At 45.6% G+C, this 16,691-nt stretch overlaps 1 pseudogene; it reads left to right on the top strand.

Moving 5' to 3' along the window:
- The first annotated feature begins 3,735 nt into the window (after positions 1 to 3,735).
- LOC131910786 (large ribosomal subunit protein uL22-like) lies at positions 3,736 to 4,377 on the top strand (annotated as a pseudogene).
- The last annotated feature ends 12,314 nt before the right edge of the window (positions 4,378 to 16,691 follow it).

The raw sequence follows: 16,691 nt of genomic DNA, 5'->3' as shown, positions 1-16,691 counted from the left end.
CCAGTGTGGGGGTTTGCTAGATCATATGGCCATTTTTAATAGTCTTTGTGTGTATGTATGGTGTGCCTATGGTTTATGTATATATGTGTGTGCACATTTGTGTGTGTGAGTGTGGGCATGCATGAGCCACAACATGCATACATGTGGAAATCAAAGGACACATTTGGGTTTCTTTCTACCTTTTTGAGATGAAGTCTCTTAATGTTGTCCGCTGCCTGTGCCAGGCTAGCTAACAGAGCAGCTTACAGGGATTTTCCTGTCTCCACTCTCCATTTCATCATAGAAGTGCCAGGACATCGGACATCCACTTCCATTTCTGGTGTTATATGGGTTACAGAGATTCGAACTCAGGTCCCCACATTTTCATGGCAAGCACTTTACCCACTGAGCCTTATCCCTAGTCTTCATCTGGTAATGCTATTTATAACTTTCTGTGGAAAGTCTATATTGTTTCCTATAATGGCTACACCAATTTATATTTCCAATGATAATGTTAAAAGTTAGCTTTTGTCTACAATCACACCAACACTTACTGAAATTGGACTTCTTGTGAATAGCCATCTTGATGAATGCAATGTGAGGTGGTGTTCCTCTGTAGTAACCACATACTGACCTTTGCCCATGAGATTTACATCTTCACTCAGGTTTTTATTTCGGTCTGTAGAACTTCTCAGAAGCGTTTCTTAGATGGCAGATCTGGTGGTGGCCATTCTCAGCCATTGTCTGGGACAGGAGTCATCATTATTTCTTTTAGAAAATAGAATTTTGTCCAGCATAGAATTCCTAGTTGTCAGGACTTGGTGTGGAGGGTTTGGGTAGGGGGCTGTTTTGGAGACAAGGTCTCTCTATGTGGCCCACAGTGGCCTCCAACACACAAACCTCCTGCCTCAGCCTCCTAAGCGCAGGATTACAGGTGTGTGCCATCCCATCCAGCTCCTTCCAGCAGTTCGAATCTACCATCTACCTGTCTGGGCGGGAGCAAGCCACTGATAGCCTCATGCAGGCCATCCGTTCCATGTCGCTTTCTCTTGCTGCTCTCAAATGTGCCTGTGCTCCTGACGTCTGTCAATTTAATGGCAATAGGCTCTTCCTTTGTTGGTCCTACCGGTCCTATGGGAGACATTTGAGCATTGGGAGTCTGGGTGCTGAGTTCCCACCAACACTGAGGACTTCTCAGTCCCTGTGTCTGCCCTTTGCTCTCTCCTCTCTAAATCCTGGTAAGGCATATGTAGCTTCTTCACGGTTTTCATTGCTATTTTGTTTATTCCTTGTCTGCATCACTTGACCAATCTGTCCTTGGATTCGGGTTCTCCTGCCAGATCAGCTCTGCTGTTGACATTCTCTGGGCTTTTGGCCTATCTGTTTGCTTTTTAATTTCAGTAATTACGTTATTCAGTCCCAGAATTTCCTCTTGTTTGGTTATATATTTTTTCTTTTCTGTTGATCTTTCAGTTTTATTGTCACATCTTTTCATGTCACCTGCTTGCCTGTCTGTGTTCTCTCTTAGGTCATTGAGCTTCTCTGGAACAATTACTTCAAAGTCACTGCCGGGTGGATTGTAGACCCTTGTTTCTCTCTGCTCGGTTCCTGCAGAGCCTGTGGTCCCTGATGCTGTGCTTCTCCAGTTTCCCACATTTCTTGTAGCTCTGCCTTGTTTTCTTTAGTCTCTGCTTCCAAATGTCACAGGCTGGCCTGGGTAGAAAAAGCCCTCTCCCAGGACTCAGAATGAGGAATGCAAGCCTTCCGGTCCAAACCCAGATGGGTATGTGCAGGGATGCTTATGCTGGAGAGCATGGGGACGTCTCAGAGGTACATACAGAGGCTGTGCCTACTGATACAGACACACACAGAGCAAAAGACTCCTGGTCAGGAGCCAGATGTGGTAGATATGGCAGGCACAGCTGTGGTGGATGTCCCACAAGCTTACACACAGCAGTGACTAGAGCAGCCCTGTGGCTCACAAACAATGTCATCAGCAGACTAGGAGAAGCACCTGAGTGCTCTTCTGGAGCACAGATGTGCATAAACTGGCTGGAGTTGATGTAGAGCAGTGACTTCTACTCCAGAATAGGAAGGTGTGCCCAGTAGCTGCAAGGGCCCGATCACGCAATGGTTCTGACTCCAGACAACCTGATCAGTGAAGACTGGAAAGTCCCCTGCAGTGGTTACTAAGGCTTCGAGGATCTTCCTCTGCCACCTCAGCATGTGCACAGATGAGGGACCTCAATCTTGGGCTGCTCTGGACAGGGAACTTGACAACACAGGCAGATTGCTGTCTATACTTCCTTCAGCAACCAGAGCACTTTTCCTATATAGACACTGATTTCACCGTGATGTGTATGAGAGTGAACGCTGTGATTTCATCTTTTAATACTCAAATTAAAGATTATTTTAATCTTTGTTTCTTCAAATGCTACATGGAATTTGTGGCTTGATAGTCTCCAAGCATCCCGGAGTCAGACATTAATTTGGGGGAATTCCATTAATGTTGTTCTGAAGTGTTTCTCTGCTCATTTCTCCATCTCCTTCTGCATTCCTGATGTGCACACTTACTACACCTTTCACAGCTGTCCCCTAACTTGCTCCATCTAGTTTAAGATATGTTCTGATGAATGCAGTAGCAGTTACATATCTGGGACCTACTGATGGTGTCATTATATCAACTGCTGCTACAGGCTCCCTCATCACCTCAATTCAACAATAGAGAACTTAGCTCCCTCATCACCTCTTTTTAACAGTAGAGAGGACTGTGCTCCTTCAACACCTCTATTCAACAGTAGTGAGGACTGAGCTCCCTCATCACCTCTATTTAACAGTAGAGAGGACTGAGCTCCCTCATCACCTCTATTTAACAGTAGAGAGAACTGAAGTTCTAGCAGACATTAATTTGCCCAAGGTCACAGAAGTATTAGTTGGCTAATGAAAAGTCGAACCCAGGTGGGTCTGACTTCTGACCACAGCCCTCACTACTAATGCTCCAGCTTGCGGAGTTCCTGACAGCACACTCCCCAATGGAGATAACAGAGAGGAAGTGGAGAAGTGTGAAGATCTGGGATTCTGGGTTCATCACACAGATTAACTCAAGGCTTCATTACTCTGGCCATCAAGCCATCAAGCCAGGATGGGTCACACAGCCACTCATGCCTATTTCTGGCAAAGACAGAGCAGCAGTAGCTGAAGTCGGCACCTGGGGTCGTGCGCCTCTGTGTTCTGAAGCCCACATACTGATTTCAGTACACAGAGAAACCTCGTCCTTCAGTCACCGTGTGCTGGGGGTGATATCCGTCTGCATTGCTTCGCTTAGCTGCTTCCAGATACAAAAGGGAGGCAGCCTTGACTTTGCCAGAGGAGGGAGCTGGAAATAGACTTGACTTCCATCTCCCAAAGGTACATGGCTTTCATCATCTCCAAAGAGACACTCCTTAGGTCAATTGGGCCAGGCTCCAACTCAAGAGAAGAGGAGTGAAGGAGTCCGTTCTTGTCTGTAGGGCCTTCTGGCCCAGTGATGAGGCCAGGAGCCCTTATCTCCTGATGTAGCCTGTTTATCCATCAAGCTGGAGCTGAGAGTAAGGAACCAAAGGCCAGTTTCCTTTTCTCTCCCTCGTGATTCCCAAGTCTCTTGTGAACTCTGATTCATCTTGTTCTGTCTCAGGATAATCAAGTGGCTACTTTAGATCGCTTGTATTTTTCAGGCATGTAATAAAAAGCTGTCACCCAGCACGTTTTTGGTACTTGCTAGATAAAATTTCCAGCTCTTCCAGAGTTATGTCAAAAGTAGAGAAAATGGCTCTTCCTGTAAACCGCCTAAGGTGACCTGTGAAGATGGTTCGTTAATCGCTTGACCCAGAAAACCCCACGAAATCATGCAAATCAAGAGGTTCAAATCTTCAGGTTCACTTTAAGAACACCCGTGAAACTGCCCAGGACATCAAGGGTATGCATATCCGAAAAGCCACCAAATATCTGAAAGATGTCACTTTAAAGAAGCAATGTGTGCCTTTCCGGCGGTATAACGGTGGAGTCGATAGGTGCGCCCAGGCCAAACAGTGGGGCTGGACACAGGACTGGTGACCTAAAAAGAGTGCTGAATTTTTGCTGCACATGCTTAAGAATGCAGAGAGTATTGCTGAACTTAAGGGTTTGGATGTGGATTCTCTAGTCATTGAGCACGTCCAGGTGAACAAAGCACCTAAGATGCGCCGACGGACTTACAGAGCTCATGGCCGGATTAACCCATGCATGAGCTCCCCCTGCCACATTGAGATGATCCTCACTGAAAAGGAACAAATTGTTCCAAAGCCAGAAGAGGAGGTTGCACAGAAGAAGAAGATATTCCAGAAGAAACTGAAGAAACAAAAACTTATGGCACAGGAATAAATTCCACATAAAATAAATGCAGATAAAAGTAAAAAAATAAATAAATAAATAAATAAAAGTAGAGAAAATGAAGGAAAATGAGTAGTTTGTGTGTGGTCACATAACTAGTACACTCCAAACAACAACCAAGTGCTTCCTCCCCGCCCCACAACCCACTTTTGGGAGGAACAGGATATATTCCCCTCCTTTGGTCTAGACAGTACCTCTCCTCAGCCCCAAACTCCAGCCTTAGCCTGGTCTCCAGTGTCCCCCATAGTCAACTATAAAAATGTGCCCCTCCCAACACCCCACACCATCAGTGTGTTCTCCTGTAGTGCAAGAGGGACTCAGTTGGTGGGATGAAGGATCCTGAGACAATGAGGACATGAGTCTAGATTGTCTGTTGGGCCCAAGGTCATCAGAAGAGTCAAGGAGAAGACGTGAAGACTGAAGAAAGATGGGAAATGCTGCAGAGCTGGCGCCAAAGGAGGGCAGGGCCCCATGCCAAAGCTTCAGGGGGCCTCTAGGACCTGAAAACAACAGAGACGTGAATTCTCCTTAGAAACTCCCAGAAGTAACACAGCCCTGTGGGCCCTTTTCAGATAAAGACCATGACTAAAAGCAACTTGGAAAGGAAGTGTTTATTTGGCGTACATGTCCTAGTCACAGCCCGTCACTGAGGGAAGTCAAGGCAGGAACTCAGGCAGGACCCTGGAGGCAGGAACTCAAGCAGAAGCCGTGGGGGATGCTCTGGCCTGCACCTGTGACTTGCTCGGGCTGCTTTTTTATACAACCCAGGGGTGGCACCATCCACAGTGGGCTGGGCCCTCCCATGTCAATCATCAGTCAAGAAAATGCCCCACAGACTTGCCTACAAGCCAATCTGACGGAGGCGTTTTCTCAACTGAAGTTCCCTCTTCTCAGATATCCCTGGCTTGTGTCAAGTAGACAAACAAACAAACAAAAAACAAAACAGCCAGCACACTTGGGAAGCATAACCAAGAGTATGGTGGTGGTCTGTGTCACAGCAGTCACCGGAAACGCCATCCTTCTACTAGGGCCTCTATGTACCCAAGACACTGATTTTTAGAATGTTATCAGGCTACCTGCTTAAGTCACATTTGGTTTCTCAGAAATCCACCTACCGACTACAACCTTCTGAAAATACAGCTCACGCAGCACGGCCTGCTCTCAGCTCTTGGAAGGAGGGCTGCAGCTGGTCGCCTTTGCTAATCAGGCACAAACCCAAGATCAGAGCTGGCCTTCGCATCTCTGAAATACCAGCCTCCCTGCTACCACAGGGTGCCTTGCTGCTCCTCCTACCTGGCCTGGAGTGAAAAGGAAGCACCCCCTTGTCTACTGAGGAGCCTTTCCCAAAGATCTCCTCCTCCACATCCCACATCACAAATCTTTGTTGGTGGCTGTAGGTGTTTGGGGCATTATGGCTACACAGACAATTCCCCCATTATTTACTCCATCTTACACAAGTAGTAGCTAGCCCCCTCGTTTCAGATTACACATGCCCTGATGTCAGCCATGCCATTCCCAGCCTTTGGAGACTGCAGAGACAAAGAGAATTGTCAACTGTGTATGAGCTCGCTGTGGGTCTTGAGGGAGCACAAAGCCCTGTGAAGGCTGGTGTTTGTCAGGGCTTGCTGGGAGCAAGGCACTGTTCTTATCACTTTACATGAGTGGTTTTATTTAATGCTTGCACAGGATGCTGTCATCCTCGTTTTACTGATGAGGAAACTGAGGCAGGGAGATTTGTTCAGGGTCACATAGTAAACAGGGCTAGGATTCAAATGAGGTAGCTCACTCAGCAGTTAGCACCTGAAGACCCTAGTTAAGACCCCAGTCTGAATGATTCTTACAATGACAGAGACATCTGAAGAGTGTAGACATCTGAAGAGCTGGAGAAGGAGAGAGTGGCAGAGGAGCTTTTCATCATTGTGGCCAAAATTGCCTGAGAGTGACAGTCTCGGGCAGAAGGAGTCACTGTGACTCACGATTTCACAGGGTTTAGGCCATGGTTGCTTGGCCCCACGTGTCCTAACTTCACAGTGGTGGGGCATGTGCTGGGAAGAACCCATCACTTCATAGCTGAGCAGGAAGCAGGGACAGAGGGAATCCAGCACGGAGCCAGAGTGAGACATACTGTCAAGGACAGACACAGTTACCTACTTCCTCTAACTAGGCTCAGCCTCCAACTGTCACCAACTCCCAACACTGACCTCAAGGGACCAGTTCAGATGTTCTTAATCTCACTGACTCTGGAAATACCTTCAAAGACACCCCTGGAAGTGTGCTCCACTAAGCCCCTAACCATCTCTTTCTTTTTTCTTTTTCTTTCTTTCTTTCTTTCTTTCTTTCTTTCTTTCTTTCTTTCTCCTTTTTAAGATTTATTAATTTATTACATATACAGTGTTCTGCCTGCAGGCCAGAAGAGGGCACCGGATCTTAGTACAGATGGTTGTGAGCCACCATGTGGTTGCTGGGAATTGAACTCAGGACCTCTGGAAGAGCAGTCAGTGCTCTTAACCACTGAGCCATCTCTCCAGTGACCCCTAACCATGTTTTAATGCAGTCAAATGTACACTCAAGCTTACCTATCATGACAGGCTTCAGAGAAGGCTGTTTCAGCCTGTTTACCAGGTGACATCTTAAACTACCCCACCCAAGCTGATGCCGTTGCTGGGGGTCAGGGTCTGGGACAGGTGTTTCTAGCCTATTGACCTCTTAGTCAAAGTATTTAAATAAGGGCTCACTCACTGATTTGTAAGGAAGCTTTATTCAAAGCAAAAAGATAGAACAGGTTAGATACATTTGGGGGGTGGTGGCAGTGGGCCATATGAAAGAGTGGACTCAAGGACCCTGGTTATTTGGAGGGCTTCATTTATGAGGTTCAAGGGAAAGAAGGGTTTGGCATACCATGGGTGGGTCTCCGTTTTGATTGACAAACTTCATTTTCTCGGCCTTTGCTCACTGCATATGTCCCTTCCCATAATGCATCTGATTTTAGTCACAAGCATGGCCAATTATATGAAGGCATAAGGTGATAAAGAGGGATTTTCTCTAAAAGTTCACTCAGAGGACATACTTTGCCTTACATGCACCCCAAATCAATTCAGGCTGGAGTGGCCCTCCTAGCCTTCTGTGTGGGGGTATTAGAGATAGAATCTGTCTAAGTTTGATAGTCATTAAGAAGAAAAGATATTTATTCTATAATTCAGAGAGGGCTGTGCATGTATCTTGATACAGATGGGGTCCTGGTTTGCTAACAGACCTCTATTGTTCAGAGAGAGGTTGTTACATTGCATGTGCATGTAAATATACTATGTTGCCAAATCCAAATATATTATTAGAAGAAAGATGTTAATGTAGGCCAAACCAAGTGGAGTCCCAGCTAGCTAAACTGTTACTTACGTGAGCCATCTTCAATATTTACCTGGGACCTCAGAATGTAGCCTTGCTTGAAAGTAGGCCTTCATGGGTATAATTAGTTCAGATGGGGTCATGCTAGATTGGATGGTCCCTAGCTAAATCCAATGTTTGAATCATTATAAGAAAACCATGAAAAAGCTAGGTAAGGTGGCTGCTTGCCCTGTACTCCAGCACTCAGAAGGCTGGTGATTTTGAGGCTAATCTGTACTATACAGAAAGTTCAAGGGCAACCCGCGTTACAAGAGTGACCCCGGATGGTGAGGAGAGGGGAGCTGTGGAAAGTCACAGAGGCGTAGTGGGAAGACTACGTGACAAAGGACGCGGAGATTGGAGGGGTGCATCCACAAGCTAAGGGATGCCAATGACTATTGTGTGAAAGAGAGCCAGGACTAGACTCTCCTCTAGAGCCTGCAAGGGGAACAGCACTGCCAATGCTCAGGACTTCAACCTCCAAAACGCCGGACACAAAGGAGTCTTCTGTTTATGTCATTCAGTTTGTGTTTCCCACGGTGGCCTCAGGAAACAAATACAGTTGTTAATAAATGCTGGCCCCTAAACAAGACAAATGGAAGGGCATAGTTACTGTTTGTTTCTACTGAGTGAGTCCTTGAACAAATAAGATATAATAAATAAGTAAGTCTATAAACAAATAGACAAGAATAGGTGAAGGTGACGGAAGTCAAGTTTTCACCTTGCTTCTACCTTGGTGGAGGCTGGACAGCTGAGGAACTGCCCACCTCCTCCACTTTCAACAGAAAGCAAGGGCTGCAGCTGCAGTTTGCTTCCTACTCTGTCCTGCTCTGTGTGTGAAGATGATGCTGGAGGTCTGCCCTACCTCTTGTCTTTCCCCTAAATAAGTACCACTGGAAGGATACAGCTCAACCAGACCATAGGCTGAGGAGAGTCAATGACACTACAAACATCTCAACCTGAACCCAGATGTGTGAATACTCCCTACCACTCCAGAACTAATGAGGCTGAGACTGGAGGATCATGAGTTCCAAGTCAGCCTGGAATACTTAGTGAGATTCTCTACCCACCCCCCGAAAGTGTCAAACTCACTCTCAGGAAGAAGATCTGAATGCCTGAGGACCCCCACTAAGAACATACACATTATGTGTGTACATGGTGGCCAGGATCTCTGTCACCCCTTTAGGGGCAGTAGAAGGGTATGGCAGTTAGTATAAAAACAGCCCCTGTAGGTTCACATGTTTGAATACTTGGTTCCCAGATGGTAGAAGTGTTTGAAAAGGATTAAGAGGTGTGGCTTTATTATAGGAGGTGTGTCACTGGGGGCAGGCCTGGGCAGCTTTCAAAAGCTAGGCCATCCCAGTTAGTCCTCTGTCTCATGGTTGTGTTTCAAGATGGGAGCTCTAAGCTACTGTTTTAGTGCCATGCCTTGCTGCCATGCTCCATGCCATGAGTGCCATGGATCCTAACCCTCTGAAACTGTAATTCCCAAGGAAAATCTTTCTTCTGTAAGTTACATTGGTCAGAGTGTCTTATCACAGCAATAGAAAAGTGATTAAGACAAGGGGATTGCTCACAGCAATAGAAACGTGATTAAGACAAGGAGATTCATTCCATGTATGAGAAGCTGGCTGAGTTTTTGTCCCTGTTGTGCCACTTTATACTCTGTGGCATTAAATAAATTAAACCTCCTTATACCTCAGTTTCCCGGGCTGTATAATGAAATAAACAGTATGTCCGGTTGCTGGCAGTTTTAACAAACAATACATGTAGCACTAAGTGTGAAGTCTGGCATAAGCCTACAAAGAATGGTGGATATTGTGTGCCAAGCTCCCCCTGCCCCCAACAAGTAGGTCTCTCCCTGCTTCTGAACGCTGTGTTGAGTGCTTGCTAGTCTGTGGATGGTCTGGGAGAGCTGAGCTGAGCTGCTTCCCTCCCCCTGCACGTCCAGGTACTTAGGAGGAAAACAACACTACCAAAGGACACACACAAGATATAAGAGGAAGAGTGGGTAACAGGGAACAAATACAAACACGGTCACAAAGAGCTCTTCTCATGATTGAAATGTGTGTGAAGAGGGAACAGAAGATTTTGAAATCCATCTGGATCAAGACAAACTTGTGATGAGCACAGAGCAGGCAGAGCTGATGCTGTCCTGACAGCACAGAGCAGGGGGGAAGCAGGCATGTGCGGGAGTTTGGCTTGGTCCAACCTCGCCCCTTAGAGCACACGGAGCAAGCACTGTTGGAGGGGCTGAGGCCTAAATAGCCACGGGCAAGATGAGTGAGTACCAACCCCAAAGATGTCTGGGCCACCAGAATATCAGTCCTGGCTGCCAAAGCAACCAGTAGATGGCGGGCTCGTGAGGGTTTAAAGAGTCAAGAGAGAAGACACAGAAGTGTCGTAACCATTAAAATGAGTGGTAAGTTTGAAGCTCTGAAGTCGTGGTGGGGGGACACTAAATGACAAGGATCTGAACACTGTAGAGTGTACACAGCACATTCTCCAGACTTTGAATCAACTGTGCCTTCAGCCCTGGAATCCTTTTAGTTAAACCCACTTCAACCTCCGTAACTCTGTACTTGGGCAATCAGGGGGATATTAACTCAGGCTATCTCATTATTATCTACTGGTGTGACAGACAGGATAATGACCCCATGACAGCCACAGCATTATCCCAGGATCTGAAAATGTGTGTTACACAGCAAGGAGAGGTGAAGGTGATAGAAGTCAACTAGCTAATCGACCTTCACATGACCTTGACAGAGGGATTTCAGAGAGATGGAATGAAGGAAGCAAAAATTGGAATGATACACCTAGAAGATGGAAGGAGTCATGGGCCAGAAAATGTACACATCCTGTAGAAGCCAGAAAAGACAAGGAGATTCCTCCAAAACAATGCAGGCTGTTGCCTTTGCTCTTGGTTGCACACCAGAACTCGATGGTGAGACCCTATTGCTGAAGACCCCACACACTTTGGTCACAGGCCATGAAGATATAAAATTGGTACTGACCAGGAAGCTCCTTCCCTGCTGGCCGGTTTCACAGTCCAAGTGCTATGTCAGCCACTGGGGGGAAATCATAGACAATCTTACACAGCTAAAAGCCCTGTAAACTACAGTAATAACCAGAATGGCAAGATACGCTCATGAGTGTGGCGGTACCACAAATATTGTGGGAGTAACCAGCTGATTTCTGATTGGGAGGAAGGTGGAGGTGAGAACCTTCTCCTGGAAGTTGTCCTCTGACTGCTCTGGCACATGCCACGATGCTCCCTCACACATGAATTATTGGAAAGGCATTTTGGGTTTTTTGGGGGGTTTTTGTTTGTTTGTTTTTGAGACAAGGTCTCACTTGGCATGTGCTCATCTTAGCACATGCACACCCACTCTCACATATACACACATACACAGAGATCATAATAATTACATGATAGAAATAAAACGCATTATGACAAATTCAACAACCAGGCTGAACAGAACCAAGAGATGACCTTAACTAATCCACTGATTTCAAAGTGTTGAATGATACAATATCTAGGAATAAATTTGTGCCCCACTGGACCAGTGAAGTGCTCTTGTGGCCATGCCCCTCTTCAACATTTCTATTAGTTACAGAATGTCTTTGCTTGTGGAACTGATATTTACTAATATTTCTGCTTTACCGGACAAATGCTTCACTCCTCTGCCCCTCATTTTCGGTCAAGTGGTCATGGTGGAGCCATTCTCCCTAGGCACCTCCAAATGTGCATCCCAGCTCAGAGGCTTTGACGCCTATTCGAACCACCATAGGCAGTGGTTTTTTTCCTTGTGTGAATGCTTGCCCCGTCCCCAGTAGGAAACGCATGTCTGGTGCACAGTGTGCCGATGGAGTGCTCGACCACATATGTGACACCTGTATCTCCTCCACCCCTCCCCCAAGGCTCGTGGACCATCATGAAGAGAGGTGAAAAGACAGAAAGAGCCAAAGATGGAGAAGCCAGAGAAGACGGTGCTCTAAACCACTACTGTCTTCATTTGTTGTGACAGCAACAGGCAAGGAACACAGCTGGCCTCTGCGCCTCCTTGTATCTGTTCCGATCGATGAACTGGATTGGCTGTCTCTGATGATGACCCACCTGCCTGTCTGCTTAGCACACCCTCTGCATGGCTTTCTCGAACAGCCTACAACAAAGACTTGGGGCTCCCACCTCCCTGGCTTTGCAGTCAAAGCCTCTGAGCTGGGCTGCATGTGCGGAGGTGCCTGGGGAGAATGGCCCCACCATGACCACTTGACCCAAAATGAGGAGCAGAGGAGTGAAGCATTTGTCCAGTAAAGCAGAAATATTAGTAAATATCAGTTCCACAAGCAAAGACATTATTTAACTAATAGAAATGTTAAAGAGGGGCGTGAGTTTCATGCTCCCTTGCACATAAGTTATTTCACAGACCTTTCTTTTGAGACAGGGTCTCACTATGTAGCCCTGGCTAGCATGGAGCTCACTATGTAGACCAGGTTGGACTCAAATTCATGGAAGATCCACCCATCTCTACTTCCCTGGTGCCGGAGTCAAAGGTGTGTACCACCACACCCAGATCAAGTATCTTTTTGTTCGTCTGGCTCAGGACCAGTGGCAGAACAACTACTGGTGAATGCTCAGTTGAGGTTCTTGAGCAGCGGGCACATGTATTCTGTGGTTGTGCCAATGGAGAGAGTGAGCTTTCACACAGAGGAAATCACTGCCTATGCACAAGAGCGTTTCACTGGCACAGCGGGACCCAAATTTGTTCTTGGACATCACACAATTCAACACTTAGACATCATGAACTAACTGCAGTCACCCTTCTGTTCTGTTTACCTTGGTTGTTGAATTCGCCATGTTGGGTTTTGTGATTAAGACAATTTGCAACTTCCCAGATAAATGATAAAAATCTACCTCAATACTCCACCTCAGCTGTCCACAGTGGCCTGCTCACAGCTGTGGAGCTCAGGGCAGTCCATCTGGGTTTAGTGTGTCTCATCACTCACTCAAGGAAGAAACAAATGAAGCAGAACCTGGGTCTCCTGGCCAAGCACATATGGACCAGACAGAAAAGCTGAGGCTCCAAGCCTCACAGTCTTACCAAGCACAGTGTCTGAGACAGTAAGGTCTGGGGCAACAGAAGACTGCAGAAGGAGCCCAAGTCAATGGTGCACCCCCATTCGAGGGAAGATGAGGAACACAAATCGGGCAAAGGTAGGTCTAGGCCAGTCCTGGAGGGCATGTGCCCAGGCTAGAGCCTTTTGCCATTTTGTTGTGGTTTTCCTTTAAAGCAACCTGATACTATAAACAGCTTCTACTGTGCTATCTCCTTTCCCTCCTACCTGCCTCTCTCTGTCTCTCTCTGTCTCTCCTTTATCTCTGGTCTCTCTCTATTTTTCCTCCCCTCCCTCCCTCCATCCCTCCTGTTCTTCCCTCACCTCTGCCCGCCCTTCCCCTATCTACTGAGACTCTCCTTCCTGCTCTCCCGTGTTACAAGAGGAAGGTTATGGTACTGAAGGCTGAGATTTCTCCTTGAGCAGATGCCCAAGAGTGCTGGTTGTTTAACATTCAGTACCTGTGCACAGCTTGTGAGCACACCATATTTTAGTGTCTGTGTGTTTAGTCAAATACTAAGGACATATGTCTCTTCATAAACCTCCTCCGAGGAATGCTAACAGTAATTCAGAAAACAGTCTTAAATGTACCAGAATCCACCTTTGCCCTCTGGTGGGAAGGATTCATTCCAAAGAGCTCACTAACTCTCCCCAGACCTGCACCCCTCCCCTTAACTCTCCCCTTCAGTAGCCCCTGACCCCTAAGAAAGCTTAACAGCCATAAGCTAAGTGGGAAGACATGGCATTCCAGATGTGAGTGCCCAGCACCCATCCATCTTCAGCGTTTAATGACGACGCTTCCGGGAATGAAGTAAAACGTGCCACCCAGCACTGCAGAAAAACAAAGACACTAAAATTTAAGAGTGGAGTAAAACTTGTTTATGGACCTTACTGAAGACAAGTCGCTGCGTGCTGCACCTAGAGACCCAGGCTGCTGTTCCTTGGGACTTTTCAGTGGGAAGCCACCGAGGCTCTTTGTCCAGGTTGAGCAGTTCCTTGTCGCTGTTATGAGCAGATGATTGTTTCAGTCGAGGTTTATTTACAGGAAGCAGACCATTTAACCACCCAAGAAAGCATAACAATGGAAACTAATTCGACAGAACATTCTCAAAGCTTGAGGCATGGATTTCAGAAAACACTGTAGTCAGACTTCTGGAACGATGCATATCAATGTCATTCAAGTACCACTACAGAGTGATTGCTGTCTTCTGAGCACTTTTCATATCTTGTTTCATTTATGACTTGGAACGGTCCTCAGAGTAGCTATCAGTTCCCCTGCTTTCCAGATAAGGAAGTTGAGATTTGGAAATAAGCAACAAGATGGTTCAGTGGTTAAAGGCGCTTGCTGCCAAGCCCGATGACCTGAGTTCAATCCCCAGGTCCCACATGGTAGAAAAAGAGAACTAATTTCTCCAAGTTGTCCTCTGATTTCCACGTGTGCACTGTGGCATGTGTGTGCATGTGTGGGTGTGGGTGTGGGTGTACATACAATGAATAAATAAATAAATGTAATTTGTTAAGTAACTTCTCCATGGTACTATCATGACAAGTGGTGGGCCAGGGCTCAGCTGCAAGTCTTCGTAATTCAGAACCTGTGCTCTGTCTCTGACTCCTTTGCTTTCTCAACTGTGGTAGCTGAGCTTCCTGGGATGTGTCAAAGGGTCATTGAGGACGAATGCCATGGAGAATGGCCTGTGAGGAGGATCTGGACCCCCTACAAGGGTCTTTCCACAGCAGACATACAGAGTTGCCAACCGTTGACATAGAGATACTGGTTCCACTCTGCATCGTGGACCAGTCTCCATACAACAGGGAGTCAGCTACAATTTGGAGCAAAGTATTTTTCTTTCTTTTCTTTCTTTCTTTTTTTTTTTAGGTTTGGTTTTTTGAGATAAGGTTTCTCTGTGTAGCATAGCCCTGACTGTCCTGGAACTCACTTTTTAGACCAGGCTGGCCTCACACTCAGTGAGATTCACCTGCCTCTGCCTCCCAAGTGATGGGATTAAAGGTACGCACCACTGCTGCCTGGCTACCAAGTATTTCTCTAACTCAATTTCAGCATTTGTCTGTCTCAGATGATTGTTAATGTTTTATTCTCTCTGGAAAATAATTACCAGTTATTGAATAACATATGCTCCAAGTATCAAAAAGTATTTCTTTTGCTACCCAGTTGTTTCGTTTAACAATCTGTGGGGTACACATTAGTGTGATAATAGAATGACAAGTTTTGTCTGTGTACCAATCCATTTTTCAAAGAGTATTCACAGAGTGATACTTCACAGAGTGATTCTTCACAAGAGTGTCAGCTGCACACACGAAGATGTTCCAGGCTTTGTCCCAACCTCTGGGTATGAAACAGTAGACAAAGCAGATGCGTAGCATCATTGCTTCTTTGTATCATTATTGCTTCTGGATAATGATTCTTCTTTCTCCCTAAACTTTATCAGCTTGTTGGAGAATAATTAAATAACCTTTAAAAAATGGAAATGTGTTCAAAGATTGGGAGACTTGAAATTGTTAGTAAGTCAGTTCCCTGGAAGGTGGTGTACAGATTCAATGACAATTCCAGTGGATCTTTCTACAGACATTGACAGACTGGGTCTAAAATTTATATAAAAAGCAAAGAACCTGGTGAAATCAAAATAATCTTGAAAAAGACGACTAATACTGGAGGACTCAGCTGTCTGACAGTTAGGCTGAATGTGGGGTGGTAGATACGGCTCAGTGGTTAAGAGCACAGAGGTGTTCCAGCACCCACATGTAGCTCACAAAAATCACCTGTAACTCCACTTCCAGAGGATCTGATGCCCCTTCTGGCCTCCAAAGACATCAGGTGTGCATACACATACATACATGCAGCGGGTATGACCATGCACATGCATACATGGTGGCGGAACACTCATATACATAAACTGTTCCACAGATTAAAACACTGAAGGTGCAGCTGCTGGTTCAAGGTTGCTGGTGGGAGGATAGACATACATCAGTCAACAGAGCAGAGTTCCAGAGAGATTCTTATACAGTTAATTGACAAAGATGCTAAAATAACTCAGCAGAGAAAGATTTGTATTAACAACAAATGGTTCTGGACTCCAAGAGAAATGAATGAACCTCAATCCACACTTGCAGTGTATTTGAAAAATTCAAAATGGATCACAGATCAAAACATAACACCTAAATTTCCAGAAAAAAATACTAGAGTCTTTAGGTTGTTGTACTATATAAACACTTCATGTATATAACACCATGAATTATTTCATGAATAATTTGACAAATTGAACTACAACAAAAATATAAATCTCTGTTCCTCAAAAGACACTGATAATAAAATGCAATTACATGCCACATACACAGAGAATATATCAGGTGTGTCAGGTGAAGGACTTTTATTCAGAATACAAAAAGAAAACTTGAAATTCAATAAAAAATAAAAAAGACTGTTAAGTCTTTTGAAAAGCAAAATAGGAAGGTAATTTGAATAACTGCTGGTGAGGATGTGGAGAAAAATAACCTATGTCTGCAGGTGTGCATCAGCTCAACCATTATGAATAACAGTATAGAGGTTCCTCAGAAAACTGCTCTAAGCAGGACATGTTGGTACACAGCTTTTGTTTAGCACTCAGGAGGCAGAGGTAGGTGATCTCTGTGAGTTCAAGGCCAGCCTGGGCTACAGAGTGAGTTCCAGAGTAGAACAACCATATGATTCAGCTGTCCCACTTTTGTGTGTATAGCCAAGAAAGTAAAAAACAATGTATGCAGAGGAGCTGCCTGATGCCCAAACTTACTATGAATTTATTCACGATGATAAG

Source organism: Peromyscus eremicus, chromosome 5, assembly GCF_949786415.1.
Source record: "Peromyscus eremicus chromosome 5, PerEre_H2_v1, whole genome shotgun sequence".
In the NCBI taxonomy this organism is placed as follows: domain Eukaryota; kingdom Metazoa; phylum Chordata; class Mammalia; order Rodentia; family Cricetidae; genus Peromyscus; species Peromyscus eremicus.
This window is presented reverse-complemented; position numbering and strand designations above follow the sequence as displayed.